The following is a 17635-nucleotide window of genomic DNA, read 5'->3' on the forward strand; positions in this document are numbered from 1 at the left end:
GGGGTGCCAAAATAATAGTTCAGTCAGGGCACCATTTTCCCTAAGGCCGGCTCTGCCTATAACCCTCTATTACTTATCAAGGAACATGTTTGACATCCCATACAGCAAAGGATTTGAAAGTGGCTGTCACTAGCTCTTTCTGGTACCAAAAGGAGAAGGAAACCTGTAGTACTGTCAACATGGCACAATAGCTGGTTATTAATAGAATCCCTTCCATCATTCACTTGATCTCTAAATCCCATGACATACTGCACTTTGAATTTAGATGGGTGTAGATTTTAAAATAGGTGTCTAAGTATAAAATCACTCTGCAACTGAAATTGTGTTAAGCTGGAAAGGGAATGCTGCAGCTTGAGTCCTGTGCAGTCTCTCTTTTTACTCATATTTTTTTATGAAGACTGTGTGCAATTGGCTGTCTATAATTTGTGATCTAGTAGCCTCTCAGGGCACATCTACACACGTGCTTTAATGTGGATTAGCCTATTTTAATGCGCATTAAAACATCACTAATAATTTATTGAATGCAGATTAAAATAGGCTAATGAGCATTAAGCATCACTAAAAAACTGTGCTCTTGAATTAATGCACATTAAGACAGGATAATTTGTATTTTCCCAGTACCTTACAACGGAGGTACTAGATTGTATGTGCATTAACTGAAGTGAGTTAATGCATGTGTAGACATGCATTTAGACTACAATTAGGGTTTGAATAGTATTTTAATATACGGAAATCGTCACAGGAGCATGGATATGTGTATGGAGCACACATATAATTATAATATGCATGTGTATATATTGTCTGTTTAGGTTAGGAGAATGAAATAATGATAATTCAATATACTGTTTAAATAAATTCTTAGATATGCATTTTGCTCTTATTTTTAGTTTATGTTCACCCATTTTTTCTTTTAATATTTTAAGTAAAAAAGTGTTGTTGGGGGAGACAGACAATATTTCATTTTTCTCTAGACATACTGTTAGAGATGCTGATTTCTGGAAGTCTGGCTTCCGCTTAGCAGCCAATATGAGCATAAACACCTGTGCCCCAGATACAGACAGCTGGCATACTATATGTGTGCCACTGTTGATCCATCTGTAAGACAGGTCACATGCCAGTTGCTTGAGTCAGGGTGAGTTAGGAGGACGAATGCAAGCCCACAGCATAATATAAATGTGTTTGTTCTTGTTACTTAGATATGTACCTCAAAGAATACTCTTTATGTTTCTTTTTACTTATTTCTTTAATGTTGCAATGATGTTGATCATAGGAAAAAGTCTGGTAAAATCCCAGGCAACTTCTTTCGGGTAATTTAGTTTCAAGAAGTGTAGTGAGCACTCCCATGTATACCTGTTAAGAAACTCTGCACGTTTTGTGTCCATAGTATTTGCATGGAATTGGTTGGGAACTCTGAAGAATTGTGCATTTTTAATACCTGACAAGCATATGTTCCAAATAAAAGTGTATTCCTCATATGAGACAAATCATCTACCAGTGAGATTTTTCTGTATGCAAGAGCAATGAAGGGAAGAAAGAGTTTTTAATTAACTTCCTGCAAAGAAAAAGAAGTCTTGCTATGATCTGGGTCACGACAGTCATGACTGAACAGCATAAAGGATAAAGGGAGCCAAGTAGCTTGGGTGGGACTCTTGCAGCCAGGGAGCATCTTGCTTGCAGCTTGGACCTTAGTTGCAGAAAGGACCTGTGGGCAGTATTTAAACTTAAAGAAGTAAGATATAAGATGGGACTATTGGCTCTTATTACTCCAGTTAGACTGGGGATTTCTATTGACCATTCTGGAGCCACCACTTGGTCCCCCAGCTACCCATGTAAGCAAAGGTATCCCCATGTGAGACTATCCAGGAGAAATAGTTCTCTGATAAATTTTTAAAAAGAGAAAACAAACTTTTCTACCCATTGTCCTCTGTGAATTTCATTTAGGTAGTAAGTGTGTGGGTTTGGCTAGCGTAAATAGAATGTAGTAAAGTTGTTCTTCTGGTACAAGAGGGACCGAGAAGTGAACACCACTGCTGTCAATCCCCTCTGGAGACGAGGCAAATGAGTGTGTAACAAATGCTTTGTAGTAGGTGCAATTCACATAAGTGCATTTTTGGATCGTATTCCAATTTTTCATCCTTTGTGAGCTAGTGAATGTGCCAGGATGACTTCTTTTCTGTCCAACACCTTCCCATAGAGCACAGAGAGAGTTGGGAGAGTTGCACATCAAAGATATGGGAATTAATGAATGAAAAAACCTTGACATTTACACAATTTAGGCATGTTACTTTTTATTTAAGTTTTTTACATGTAAAGGGTGCAGAATCCTAAGTGAATAAACCTGTTAATGCCTCTTGCTTTTTGTGTTTATATGTGCCAGTTCTAATAATTGTCACTGTTGATCTAAGTGAGAAACATCCAAACATATTTATGGAAGAAACCATAGGGCTTTAGTATATGTGACTTCCGTTAGTAATGGGCATGGAAAGACGAGAGAAAACTAAACTGGCAGAGAAGTTGCTTACTACCATGGAGATTTATCAATTGTAAAAATTTAGAACAATGGCAATTGATTAATTATACACAAAGTCAATAATCTATGTTAATGGAACTTAGAAGTGACAACAGTGATGACATTTAGAAATTAACACTCCCAATACTGTAAATCTTTGACCCTTGTGGGAAAGGAAAAAGTCAAGACTCAAAACAAGCTTTTGGATGCACTCTAATTGTCTATGCCATTTTCTGATTTCATTAGAGAAAACTACTTTCAGCACGGGTGTAATTGGAAAGGGGGAATTTCTGATCACAAATGTCAGGTTTTGTCTGTGATGACCTGCCTGGCATCATGGCAGAAAACAGAAGAATTTGAGGTAAGAGGGGGGCAAGTGTTTGCCCTTTCACAATTCCAGATAGATTTTTTCATTGGGGTCTGTCAAGCAGATTTTTGTCAGATAGCTCCAGTCACATTTGCACAATAGGATAGTCATAGGGGGATTGTTTTCAACGATTAATACATAAAGTTTTAGAAAACAACTTGACTTTTCTGTTCTTTTCATAGAACCTGCTTTTACTCCCTTTATATTCCCTGAAAAACAATTCATTCCAATTGTGCAGCATCAGGCCCTAAATGCCCATCCAAAAATAAGAATGTATTTGCTTATGCCACATTTCTCAAATTCTGTTTAGTGAAGACAAAGTAGATTAATGCCATATTTACTTGAATATAGGATGAGGTGCTTCCCCCCACTCTCCCCCATCAACATGGCAGGGAAAAATCGCCTCGTCTTACATTTGCATACAAGGAAACCTACTAAATACATTGTTTATCATTAAACTGCTGCCAAAAGCATCATGGGTACTGACAGATGTGACCCCCCCCCCCCACACCAACCATGTCTTATTGGAAGAGGCAGCACATTAGTTTGACTCAGCTCCTGAGCATCTGTATAGATTGTGTGCTTCAGTGGGGCTTTTGGGAACGTTTATCTAAAGCTGATTCAATCATCTATTGAATAAAAGCATGAAAAAAACCCCTTCGCTGAAGCACCCGATCTATACAGACGTTGGGGCAAGCCGGGTCGTGCAGAGTGTGAAGTAAGGTATCCAGGTTGTAACCACATTGGACTAGAGGCAAAAGGAATCAGAACTTGTGGTTGAAGTGATATCTTTTATTAGACCAAGTAGATTTTTTCCAAAAACAATAAAAACATTTCCAAGCTTTCGGGCGCAAGCACCCGTTTTCGGGCGTAGGAGAAAAGATTGTAAAACATCTCCTAGGTGGAAATGAAAATTCATATTTCATAGGAGAGTTGAAGGTGTGGTAAAATCTCCTGTTTGGAACAGTTCATTTTATGCGGATTAGGCTCAGAGAAAGGTTGGAATAGTCTGTTAACCTTGAAGTTGTTTGGGGGCAAGCAGGATGTAGAGACTTATTTCCTTCTGGTTATGATGTTTCATATTTCACAGAAGAGTAAAAAATGGAATTTCTTATGTCGTGGGGTATCTCTGGGTTCTGTGATAATGCAAGTTGCCTCGTACAAAGGCAGGAGCAGGATCTCAGGTTTCAGGTGGTAAAAGTTGCTTCCTCCTTGTAAACTTATAAAGATTTCATTTAAAAAGTCAGCTAAAATTTGATATCTTCCATGTGTTGGGTATCCAGGTTGTAGCAATATTGGTGTAGATGCAAAAGGAATCAGAATTTGAGTTTAAAGTAAAATACTGTTTTTGTTTTGGGGTGCTTTGGAGTTTTTTTTAACATCTGTAAACAGCCCAGGTGCTCTTGGTAATGGAAACCACCCATGAAAATGATTAAATTCAGCCACCTCTAAGCATGACTATAAAACACGTGGGCCATATTGGGCAAATATACTGTTGGAAACCTACTATAAGAATAGGTTAGTGCAGCCCATCTGAATAAGATGCATGGTAGCTCCCGTTGTATTCAGTCCCCCTCAGCACTGACTCTTTTTAAACCCATGGTGAGCTACTACACTTCATACATTTTTTACTTCCTAAGCTGCACCTGTCTTTTCCACTTCTGTTGAGTACTGTTTTTTTAACCAGCTTTAAATATCTGGCAAACGTCACCAGATGGAGCCCCAGACAGCTCACCCAGAGTCTCTCTAGTGCCCCCTCCATCAGCCTGTCACATAATTAGTGTGGCCCTGCCAGACCAACTTGCCCTTTGCTTCATCTACATATACATTTTTGGAGCATCCCAGAACTCATGGGAAGAACGCTTGGTTCAGTCATGGGAGTACTAATTAGCACATGGACCCTCTGCGGGGGGGTTACCTGGAGCACACACACATACTGAGCAGTGCTGAGTTGTGGGGTCACCATGGCTTGAAATGCTGTCGTGTCTGCTGGGATCCAGCGCAAGGAACTACAGGCAACCCCCGCTTCACGCTGTTTTGCTTAGTGTTATTTTGCTCATTTTACATTTACCCGATTCCACTTAACGCTCAGCGAGTTTCATTATAACGCTCACGGACATCGTACAGCTGGCAGCAGGGAGCGTACACTAGCCACAGTGCATCACCAGTGCACAGCCTCATTATGCAACTGAGCACCAGTTTCTGTCATCGTCTTGGTTTGTGAAAAAAATTGGTTTAGCTTAATGCTGTTCCGCTTACAGCTTGGTTTTTCGGGAACCAATTAAGAGCGCTAAGTGGGACTTGCCCTATATGGTAAATCATGAGTCTTTTGGCTTTGGACTAATGTCATGCATCGTTTGTACTACATACTAAGAGGGACAATTCTTCTGCATGCCAGTACAGTTGAGGATGATTGTCTTCCGTGACTGTCCTGTTTGTGGGTCCGAATATGACTCATGAGGCCAATATGACTGATGAGGTCTGGGATTGACAAAATCTGTGTGGGGTGGGTGTTCAAATGCTACCTTCTCGTAACTGCCACCTTCATGCCAGTTCATGACTAGGAGCTTCCAGACTTCACAATCCTGCTCCCATCATCACTGACTGGTCACCAAAGGGCTTGAAAAATATGCTAGAAAAGCCATTTTCATGGAAGATGCCCATGTGTGATTTATTTTATCATTGAAAAGCTGCTGCACATCAGCTTCCACATGGGTCTTGACAAAACAGGACCGTAATCCTGGCAAGGGGGCCAAACAATTGGCAATCTCATTCTGTTGCAGCCTTCTGTTGTCCACCTTCTCAGCCTTTGAGATCCTAACATCTTCTTCCATCTGCTCCACTGCTGAGGACTTGTAGACCCATAGCAGGGGGCTGGGCAGACTTATTATAAGAGCAACCTGTACTTGCCAAATCATAACACTGTCAAAGGATACATGTGGCTTCTCATGTAGGAAGGAAAGCATTGCCATCTGGTGTTCCCACCACATCCTGGTGGTTTTGCTGCTGCTTGGTCTGTGACTGCTTGTTCATCAGTTAACCCTGCTTATTTCTCAGCTAACCTTCCCTGAAGGTCATTCCTCTATCTACCACCTGTGGAATACACTGGGTAGCAGTACAGCTCTGCTGCGAGAAATAGGTACAGAAGTCCTGCCTAAAAGTGTATCTATGGAGCACCTATGCTAAAACTTGCAGCAGTTTCAAAAGAGGATGAACTGCATTAATTCTGGATGAACTAAGTTTAGGGGGACCTGTAGTAACTTTCCAATGTGCAAGTTACTACAGGTATGTTTATTTATAGGTCAGCATTTTCCAATTTGCTTCTCTCTTCCATGTGCTCATGGAAATCAGGGTCTCATACTAGGGAAGGGGGGAAGGGGCTGCAGGGGAAAGAAATTGGGGAGGGGCAGAGGGCACCTGATCCCCTCAGCCACTATTTTCCCTGCTGTAGCAGTGGGAAGGAGACAAATTCAAGGAAAACTCCTAATTATTGGATTCTAGACCTGGGAATTTACAACAAATTTATATATTTTCCATACATAGAACCTAATTATTTGGGGGTAATCTTATAATCAGAGTCATCTTATATTTGAATAAATATGGTACTTAGCAGAACTTACTTCTATTTTTTGCCTCAGACAAACCTATGTGTGGTTGCTAGTTAATTTTAAGAAGTTTAGATTTTCTTGAAAAAAAATAATTCAACAACAACCAGGCTATAAATGGCTATAAATGCCATGGGGCAAGTTATGCTTTCAGTAAAGCCAATGAAGATAAAGAATAATTCTAGAATAGAATTATGCTGGATTTCCATGAGAGAAACTGGGCTCAGATTCTGATTCAACATAGTATTTTGTTTATCAACATAATGATACAGTATTTTGATATAATGTGACAATCAAACATAAATCTGAAGAACATATACACGACCCTCCTCCCCTCCATACATAAACATACTCTGTTGATTAGGAAAGTCTATACAAATACAGGATATCACATATTTTCTTGAAAAACAAGGTGTCAAAAGAAAAAAAATAGCAAATATTTAGAGACTTATTCTGGCCTAAAATTTCAGTATCACTGGTATGACCCCAGATGAACCCTCTGTATAACTATTCCTGATTCTTTGTATTGTGACTACAGAATTTAGCCAACTGAACTTATACCTTCGCTATTTATTGAGGACAGGCTTTGAGAGCTGAGGGACTGGGTGCCTTATCTGTAAACTCATGAGAATGGCTCAAGACCAGGGATCCTGCTATTCTCTGTTAAAAAAAATCCAAAAATATCTGATTATAAATCCCCAAATCCACATTTCTCTATGATTAAAATGAAGTGCCGCTTTGTGTGTGTGTGTGTGTGTGTGTGTGTAAGCAAATTGCCCATCAAGAATGATGGGGGAAGGGGGGCTGGTAGGAGCCACTCCTCCCCTGGTTGCGGTTTGATCCTCCCCCTTCCCCCCTCCCCCCCCGGGTTCAGGTCCGACCCCACTCCACCCCCTTGGTTTGGGTCCAACCTAGCTCCCACCACACCTCTCTCCCCTCTGGTTTGGGTCTGACCCCGGTCCTCCTCCTCTCCCTCCCTTCTGGTCCAACCCTGCTATGACGGAGGGGCTCCTGCTTTTCCTCAGCTGCCCTCTCCGCTTGTAAAGCGCTCTACCCAAATTTGTTTGTTGCCTCTGGAGGTGGGGCAGAGGAAGATACTGCACCAGAGGCTGCAGGAGAAGGCGGGGCTGACGGAGGGGCTCCCTCCTTTCCTCAGCTGGCCCTGACACTTCTAAAGTGCTTGTGCCAATTTATTTTTTTGCTACGTGTAGAGGTGGGACAGAGGGAGCCGCCGCACTGGACACTGCAGGAGGAGGCAGCACCGGCAGAGGGGCTCCCATTTTAACTCAGCTGGCTCCAGCCCGGGCCCGGCCCACACAGCTAATCTGTGCATGTGGAGTTATGCAAAAGCATTACAGACAGACAGACAGACATACTGACAGACTAAGCCTTTTATTACATTAGAATGTGTGTGTGTGTGTGTGTGTATGTATATGTATCTATATATGTATGCATCAGGTGAACACAATGTTTTATTGATATATTTACAAATTTAAAGCAATTTGGAAGCCTACCAGTGCCTCAATCATTATAATAAAATACATTCTAAATACATGTATATTTTGGTGTTTGATTTAGGTTTTTTATCATGGTACATCAGAACTCCCTCTGCCCCCTTCACTCATGAGGACACGGGTCCAACTGCAGCTGTCTCCCCTACTGCTTTGTGGCACTGAGTAGTCATGATATGCCAGTACTCTTCAGTCCCAAGCCCCAGCCACCGCAGCCCTTCCAGTGCCCTTCAGTCCCGCAGCCCCTGCCTACCTCCCACTTGCTCCCTTCCTGAACCAGGATTTGGGTCCCCCTCCACCGCTTTGTGGTGCTGAGCAGCCCTGACATGCCTATGATCTGCCTTTGCCCCTGCCCATGCTGTTGCCCCTTACTCCCAAGTCACAGTGCCCCCCAGCCCTGACAGTGTCACCTGCACCCCCTGCCCTGTCCTTGCCAGCCCTGCTGGCTGTTCCCTTAGGTAGGGATGTAAATGTAAATGCTATTTGTTTAACTTCTTTCATGGGGAAGCCAATGCTCTGAAGGTGGGCAGCACCCCTTGATGGTTTGGCCATGCCCGCCTGCTGCCACCTGCCTGTGGCTTGCTTCCCACCAGTGGTTTCCTGCTTCAAAGGGGAAAATCCAAATTTTTCCCTTTAAAGGGGAAGATCTGTTTTCCACATGCAATGGAAAACCCAGAGCTGATGCTCATGAGAGTAACAGTGACTTGAAATGAATCAAGCCGGTGGCAGAACTAGGGATTGCCGATGAGTGATGACTGAAGGAACAAATGTGGCTGTTTGTTTGTGAGCCCTTTTGAGGAACAGCGTGTCCCCTGGGAGCAGAGAATTTTCCCAGTAAACATACTTGTTCTAGTTCATAGTAGTAGGGAATTGGGTTGTTACCAATTGACATGCCAGTGAATATAAAAGAGCACAACATCTTTGGAGCTGTTTTGTGGTATTCCCCAGTATACCTGTATTTGTCACAATATGAAAGAGCTGAAAGGAGGGAAACAATCTACATGCAGACAAAGCAAGTGAAAACCAGAACTGTCCAAATTTCCATGAAATGCTGTTGTTTTGATTCATATTTTAATAGGCTGCTAAGCAGCTGGAAAACTTTCTTGTGGCCACAGCTGATACTGTTAGCCAATGAGAAATCAAATACAAGCATTTGTGGTGGAGGGGAGGATTTTGATTCAGTCTTTCTAATATAAGAAAATAAATAAACAACTGAGAAAGTACATCCAGTTATTAGGAACAGTTTATGTATAACAGGACAGAGCTGAGGCTAGAGTGAATCGGCATCACTCTTTTGAAGTTATTGGACTCAGCTGATTTTAACCAGCTGAGGGTAACTGAATATCAAGCCTACTATTTGTTTTTTATAACTAATTTTGAACACCTTCCATTTTAGCAAATTTCTGGAAATTACTCTTTCTATTAGATGAGCATAAACAAAAGATAGCCTGGTGGCTCTTAAGCCAGGTACACACTTTTACTGGTCTAAGTGATAAGAAACTGGTCTAAACCTGTACCACAACAGAAGTTTGGTGGACATGGCAGAAATGGAAATGGCAGAACCTGGATTGATGTGCACTCAAACTCAAAGATTTAGGTTAGACAGGTGCATCAAAATTAAATTCCAGTTCCCCTATTGATTCAAGTTAGGCCACTATCCGCCGGCATCCAAGGCTCCTTTGTGGCCCCCCACTACTCTCCCCCCTTGCAGGGAGGTGCGCTAGCACTCACTCACCCTGTGCTTCGCTGCTCTGGCTGCGTTCCCAGTGGGCCGCACCCGTGAGTTGTCACAGAGCTGAGTCAGCACAGACCCTTTCCAACGCAGACCCTTTCCACAGCCTTGCCTCCGACCAGCTGTCAGCTGCAGGGAGGCAGTGCAGGGTGGGGAAGGGAGGCATCTGCATGAACCCCATGATGTACACACAGGCATGATGCTGAGTCCAGGAGAACCCCTGTGAGTAGGCACAATCCCACAGACCCTGAACTTGGCTTCCACATGACTCACTTGTCCCCACAAGCAGGTGCAGTCTCATAGACCCTGATCAGGGTGCCAGGTGTAGGCATACTTTCCTCTCCCCTCCCCTCCCCCCAGCCCTGTGCTGCCTGCCTGCAGCTGATGGATGCCTGTGGCTGACATACAACATGGCAGGGGGAGATGGGAATGCTCACCCATGCCTGGCAACCTGGTCAGGCTCTGTGAGATTGTGCCCACTCGCCGGGGTTCTCCTGGGCTTAGTGTTAGGTCTGTGTGTACGTCAAGGGTTGTTTTGTGATAGGGTTCATGCAGGGACACCAATGCCTCAGTTCCCCCCTCCCCCCAGCACTGCCTGCCTGCAGCTAACTGATACCTGTGGCTGGTAGATATGGCAGCAGGGCAGAGAGTGGGGTGACCCAGGCACTTGGCTATGCTCGGCAGTCTTTGGTAGTGCAGGGAGTCTGCGGGGCCTGCTGGGAGACATATGGGAGCACCCCCAACCTGCTGGCCTTGACCAGTACAGGCAGCCTGCATGCCCTTCTCCCCCTCCCTTCCCCCAGGCAAAAATGTGTGTTCTGTTCACTACCAATCTAACTATGCTGCTTACAGAAAAACTGCATAACTTAGATCGATTCTACCTTGGGCTTTTTGAATGTCTGCACTTAGCCTTAGAGTACTACTTTATTTTTTAAATTATTTGCTGTGGGCCAAATAATGTACTTTATTTATTTAAGACTCCCAAGGCTTGATGCTTTGCTAGGGAGTGTGTTGCAGATTCGAAAGACAAGAGCGTTTGTATAAAAATATCTTTGCATCCTCTACTCTGGTGCTGTCTGGGCCATAACATTTATCTCTGGGATAAATCAAAGCAGCCTGAAGCTATTCTAATTTGAAGTGGCTATTGCAGAAACTAGGACCACCAGGTTGCACCCCTTTCCTCTACTTTATGCATTACTTTGGCCGCAGGGGATAGTCTAGGAGCTGCTTCAGTAGCTCCAAGGCCCTTATGTAGATCCCTGCCCGAGGGTTTTCTGTTGAAATGGTTGTGCCAACAGCTTTGTTTTACCCAAACCACCTTGTTCTAAGCAACACTCAGACTGGGGTGAACTAGATTCTCTGTATTCAAAAAGGCTATTGCCTTAGTATGAGCATTAGGAGTTAGTCCTTGGATATAATTTATGTGGTGATGTTTCTGCAAGTTTACTATGGCATATTATCATTATTCATTTTAAGTATTACCTACAATATGCTAGGTCTTTGACAGACATAACTGAGTTATTTGTTTCATTGAAGTCCCTGCACAGTAACCACATTGTTACAGAAAACCATACCGTATTTCATGGTAACTTTGAAAATAAACCCTTGTCACTCACCACAGTAGCTAAGTTGGATGAAGCATCTTATTGTTTCACAACCTTTTTCTTTTCCCTTTTCCCTGTCCTCCTTATCTGTCTTTTGTTGTTCTAACTCAGCAACGCACCTGCTTTTAGAAGCCCACTGGAAGCAGGTAGGGCATGTCCACAAGAGACAGAATTTAGCTTGCTTTTTCTCACCCTGAGTAGGCCTCTCCTAAGCTTTCCTCTCATGGTATCCTTTTGTTGCTATTCTCTGGTCTTTGTAAAAAAATGCTTTATCTCCTTTCCCTTTCCCCTGCCAGATTTGTCAACTGAAGAGAATTCAGCAATTGCTCGGTGGGATAAGAAGTACAGTTTCTGGAAGCTATCAAGACTAGGGACAGCCATTCAAAAACCTTGAGCCCGAATTGATTCACTCTTTGTAGGATAGTCTAAATTGTGCAGCTTAAACTGATTAATAACTAGACAGACATTCTCTGTTAAATCAGGAAATGCAGCCACATACTTGCAGTGGCTCAAGCCAGCAGCTAGGGGGCACTAGAGCATGCCTTCCAGCCACTGCTAAACGGGAGGGAAGAGAGACGCCCTCCAAGGCTCTCACCCCTCCCTGCTGGAGCAGAGAGGGTGTGGCCAGGCACCAGCCCGGGCTAGCACGACACAGAGGATGCCAGCCACCAGCTGGGAGTTGGGTGTGGGGGGGCAGGGGGAGTTGCTGCTAGATTGAGGGTTGGGGAAGGGGGAAAAGTCCTTTCTCTGAAGCAAGCGTGTATTGAACACAGCGATTTGCAAAGCATACAACAGGGAACTACCAAAAATCTTTGCCTAAGCTAATATACAGCTCAGTAAAACACAGCATACACAACTTAGTCTAACTTAAAATGTAAATCAGGACGACAAGAGAAAGCCTTGCACAAGTCTTACTCATCCTGAGGGCAGAGTGTCTCCTGATAGCCAGGCATTCAAAAAAAGGCTTAGTTTAGGTTTTACAGGTTCTGCTTTATAAAGTAAATGTAACTCTCTGCATTCTTTGTTCTGCAACTTCCAGCCAGAAAGTGTCTGCAACTTCTCTTAACTCCATCTCCAGCACATATGTGTGATGATTGTCAAGTCTTTGCCAACACTTCCAACTTCTCAGTCTGGTCCTGCAGGTCTTAGCTCCGGGCTCACATGTGCAGGTCTTGCCTTCCTCCCCTGCTCCGGGACTGCTGTGGAATTAAGCCCCTCCCTGGCAAGCTGGACAGAGGGCAGAATTAACTCCATCTCTGCCTGGCTGCAGGAAAGCTGTGGAGGTCCACAGGGTTTGTCAGTTTTAGGGGCGGGGGGAGAGGAGGGAGGAATTTGCCTCAGGGGTCATGGCAGGCCAGCATCTGCCCATACCCCACCCCTGCTCTGGCTAGAGAGTGCAGGGGAGGGGCCAGCTCTGCTGTGGAGCAGAGAGCCCTGCCCAGCCCAGAGAGCATGCTGGGATTCTGGGGGTCTCTGGTTTAAGTTAAACCAGGAAGGGGTCTGGGACAGACATTGCATAAACTGTTTTGAGCCAAATTAGTTAAGTCTGATACTAAATTCAACTAGGTTTATCTCAAACTGGTTTTGGCCATTTTCAAACTGGTTTATGTGCACTGAATGTCTGTTCTGTTACAGGTTTAAACCAGTTTCTGATCACTTAAACCAGTTTATGTGTAATGTCTGTCCCTAGCCCATGTGACCAGGAGTAGAGCAAATGAAGAACTGGGAAGTGAAAACACTTAGCAGCAGTTCAACTGCACAGGCGCTTACTGCGCATTAGCCTAATAACATTGCACAGTAGGCAATTAGTACTGTTTTTTCCATGACACACTACTGCACAGTGTTATTAGGCTAATGTGCAGTAAGCATCTTGTGTAGACATGCCCAGTATTAGCAAAAATACATTCACAAGTGGAAAATTTCTACCTTTGTTTTTCTGCATCACATGGGACAGGGCAATGTGCTTTTTAGTTTCCCCTTTGCATCCACTGCATATATCTAGGATCTAGAATAAAGGCAAGGCAAAGCTATGCTCATGGATCTTTAAAATAATTGAATTGCACATTTTTGCCCTATATAAAAATGGAAAATATGCAGGGAGGTAAATATCCTTAGATGCTGACTTGGAACTGTATAATTTATATGCTTAAGAACAGAATACAGTATGGCTAATGCACTCAGCTAGAAACATAACTTATCTGTGAAAATAAAACAGATACATGTTGGGTTAGAGAGGGGGAAAAAGTCAGGTCTACTTCCCTAGTGGATAAGAGGACTCCAGAGAACAGCTGTTTTTATCATCATATGTAAGCTGTAGTAAGGGATATGCAAGACAATTATTTCTACAGTTGACATCATTGTTCTCCTGGTGTTCAAGACAATTAGATATTTTTACATTATATAACTGTAGAGTTCATTTGGCCTTCTCATTAGAAATTACTGATGTGAACACCTGATCTCAAAGCGCTAAAATATTTCCATGTATGATCACTGTGTAGTAAATCTAAGGCTTTCCCTTTTTCATTGACAAGCAGTGCTCTCTCTACTTCTTTCTACTAATTAGGATACTAAAAGACTGCATAGTCCTAAAAGTAATGGCCAAGAAAATAAATTTCCTCTGTTAATCTTTAGATTTATCTGTCACAGCTATAAATCTCCAATGAGTGGCACAGTGTAAAGTAACTATCCTTCAATTTATTGCTAGGAGATAAAATTAGATAAATGAACCATTACTTCCGATTACATAAAAACATGTTTATATAACTGTGAATGTAGAACACAATAATGATGTTGTTTTGCTGGAGACAGCAATCAGGAGGAAGTATCTGATTCTCCTAGGATTGCTACCCCAAGTTCCTTGCTTAGGAGCAAGCAAGTGAAGAGAAATATTACTTACCATTCTAATTTTCAGAGACAAATAGGATTGAAATTTTAATATGTGTTTGGCCCTAATTCATGGATTTACTCCTGATTTATGAAAAATCAAGTTGCATACATAGGAAAGAATTCTTCCTGAATTTAAAGAGGAATCTGAGAACAGAAACTGGTTCAGTGTAACTTGTTGTTTAGCCTTGGTTGAGTTGTGTACTTCCATTTTATGTTTAAATTGTTTAGCTTTGGTTTAATGTGTAGACCGTCAATGGAACTTAAGTGATGCATAGTATCTGTAGTGTCTCTCCTTTCACTGTGAATGAGTACATTATTTTAAAGTAGTTTTTATTAATTACATGTTATTTGAACAGGCCACCAACTGAATTTATTTTTGAAAAATCAGAAAAAACCCTCATAACTTGGAAGATAAATGTAAGTTACCACATGAATCTGGCAAAAGGGCAGGGACCTTCAATACAATAATGTTACAAAGGTTTTATTCCCTCCACTATTTGGCATGTCTCCAGATCAATGATTTCTGAAGGCCAGAATCAGTAAAAAGTACATTTGGTTTCTGCAGCTTTCTGGAGTCTTCTGTGGAGCAGCACACTTAGAATTTTTATTGAATCCATCCCTTAACTTAGTTTTATAGAGGTAAAATATGGAGTTAGTGTTCTCAGCTCATGAAAATTGGACCAATTTGCTGGCTGGAAAACGAAGCCCAACATGCCCTTTTGTTTTCAATAAATAAAAAAATTATTATGTAAGGAAGGAAGTGATCTGTATTTGGTGCATATAATTAAGTAAATGAGAGAAATTACAAAACAAAATAACTGCTAAAACAAACCAAATGAAAAACAAATGTCACAGCAGGGCAGTGATCTGTAAAGCAATTCTACTGATCTCTGGTTGTGATGTGGGCCCTGGAGCAGGAAAATGTGGCCTTTATCTGCTTGATACCTCTTTTTATGGCCACAAATCACATCAGGCAGCCCCATACCACTACCCCCCTTTGGACATAAAAACTGCACCCCAGGGATGTCCAGGGTGTGTCTTGTTTCCAGCATTCAACTGAATTCATTCTCTCATCTTAACCTGCAGGAGGTTTATTACAAAAATGTGGTGGTAGATACAGACACAGTCAGATCTCTGTTGGAGAAACACTGTTGAAAATTTCTGAACAGTTACCATGAAGCCATCAGTGCAGCACAACTGGATCAGGCCTTCAGAGGGATATTAATTAGAATAATTTCATGAGTGTCAATGGAGGCAAGGGTTTGTTTGTTATATTCTTTATTGGACCAACTGTATAGTTGGGACAGAAGTTTGGCAACCTTTCAAGCACATGCTACCTTTCCTCAGCCCAGAGAAACCCCTGCCCTCTTCATACCCTGGATCATCATGGCTGCAACAACATCCCAACTACAAAATAAGACTTAGCTCATTTACATTAGTTAAGGATGTGGCCAGATATTGATAAAAGGGAGATTCAAAGTGGTCTCTTGAACCTTTTTATTTTAGAGAATGTGTGGGGAAAACTGATTGGAAACCAAAAATACGGCTTCAAACAAATCTGAGGTATGTGTTTGATTTGTGTTTTTGTTTTTGACCATATTTTAAATGTCCTCGTTCATCTCAATTGCATCTGACAGGATAATAATTCATACCAGCTAACCTTGTCAGAACAGGTGGCCCAAATTTCAAGGAAGTATATTTTTTCATCATTGATGTTTCATTCAAATCTTACAAAGGAGCTTCTTAAGGATGCACTAATGAAGAACTTACTTAAAAGTGGGGTACTGCACTGTGAATTCAAAAGAAATAAGCAGCTTTATATGACAGTTCACCTAGATGATATTAGTGCTGTATTTATATTTCTAGTCATCGATGTAAGAGATATTTTGCATCACTTTCTTAACTTTAACCTCATCTGTTCATCCCTGGGGAGCTTCATGCTAACAAAAGGGATAAATGAAAATCAATGCTGAGTTTGGTTCTGGTAAACATTTCTGTTTGTATGCGATGGGGTGGGGAGTAGGGGAAGAAGCTTGAAATGATTCCTTTAGAACGAAGACTTTTAATTATATTACATTTCAGAAATGTTGAACGTGATCCTTGGTCTGTTTTGATTTTGTAGAAGATTATAACTTAGAGTTGCCAAAACCAACTGAAAAATATAACACTTGTAAACTTTACACATATGTGTGTGAATTTGATATGTCCCAAAGAAAGTGCCAGGGTACTGCTATTTACATTTCTAACTTCTTTACAAACAATGGGAACAATATCTGCCCTTTACAGATTACCATGCTTGTGTTCATATGTACAGGAACAAGTAACCTTTCCAAGCTGAGCAGTTCTTGTATACTCAACTTTGAGTGTCTAAAAAAGCTCCAGTATATCAGTTTACAGTGAGTTAATATGAGATAGAAGAATGATTTTACAGTATCCAGCTGCTGAATATCAAATGATTGAATACTCCACTTCAAAAGAAAAACTTTCGTTTGTGTAAATATATAGATTACCAGGACTTCTGGGAGACATTGCTATATACAATCCAGCTAAGGTCATCTTGTACTACATCTGACTCCACTTTATCCAAGGTCAACCTATGTTGTATATAACTTCAATTTACCTATGGTGTCTTTATATTAGTGAAGGAAAATATGACAGGTACTAACCTCCTCATGTTCTCTGTTGCATTAGGAGGTAATTTGAGATGAGGTATAGTGCAACCAGTCACCCTGCTCACTTTCTCTATAACTCTGAGATGCACTGCACTAGGTACATATGCTTCAGGTCACACAGAGATTCCAGCAAGTGCTTTTGTTCAATCAGTCCACCACAAGGAAAGACAAAAATCCAGCCTCTGCCACAGTTACAGCCTAGCCTCTCTTCCTTTGTGCACCTGCCTGACATACAGGGCTCATGGCCCAAGGGCTTGAAATCCCTATCAGGGAGGGCAAAAATAACTTCCTGGGAGATAAAAGCCTTGGGCTGATTTTGTATCAGATACTTCAAATATGTGAAGGCAGTGTATAGCAGATACAACTATGATCTTAAGCAAATATCTATTCTGCTGCTGTGGAACATCCAGGCAAAACAGTAAATGGAAACAACTGGCTGGAAAGTATGCAGGCTTTGAGAGAAGAGAAAAGGCCTTTTAACTCATCAGTAGTACAGCCAGGAGTAGGAAAGAAAAAAACCAAACAGCATAACCAATAGATCAAGTATCCCCTTGGCATCTTCTAGCTTAAGCTGTTGGAGAGAAGCAGTTGAGGGGAGAGGTTATGCCCCTGATAACCACAGAGGTGAGCACCCCGTGAGCTAAGCTCCCGACTGTGTAATGGGAGAGCTCCTCTGATTGAAAGGAGACTTGATCTCCTTCCTTCCCTTCCCTGTAATCATGGGGTTTATGGGAGAAATCTTTGGCCTG

The sequence above is a fragment of the Gavialis gangeticus genome, unplaced genomic scaffold, assembly GCF_001723915.1.
Source record: "Gavialis gangeticus isolate Ggan-Ray unplaced genomic scaffold, GavGan_comp1, whole genome shotgun sequence".
In the NCBI taxonomy this organism is placed as follows: domain Eukaryota; kingdom Metazoa; phylum Chordata; order Crocodylia; family Gavialidae; genus Gavialis; species Gavialis gangeticus.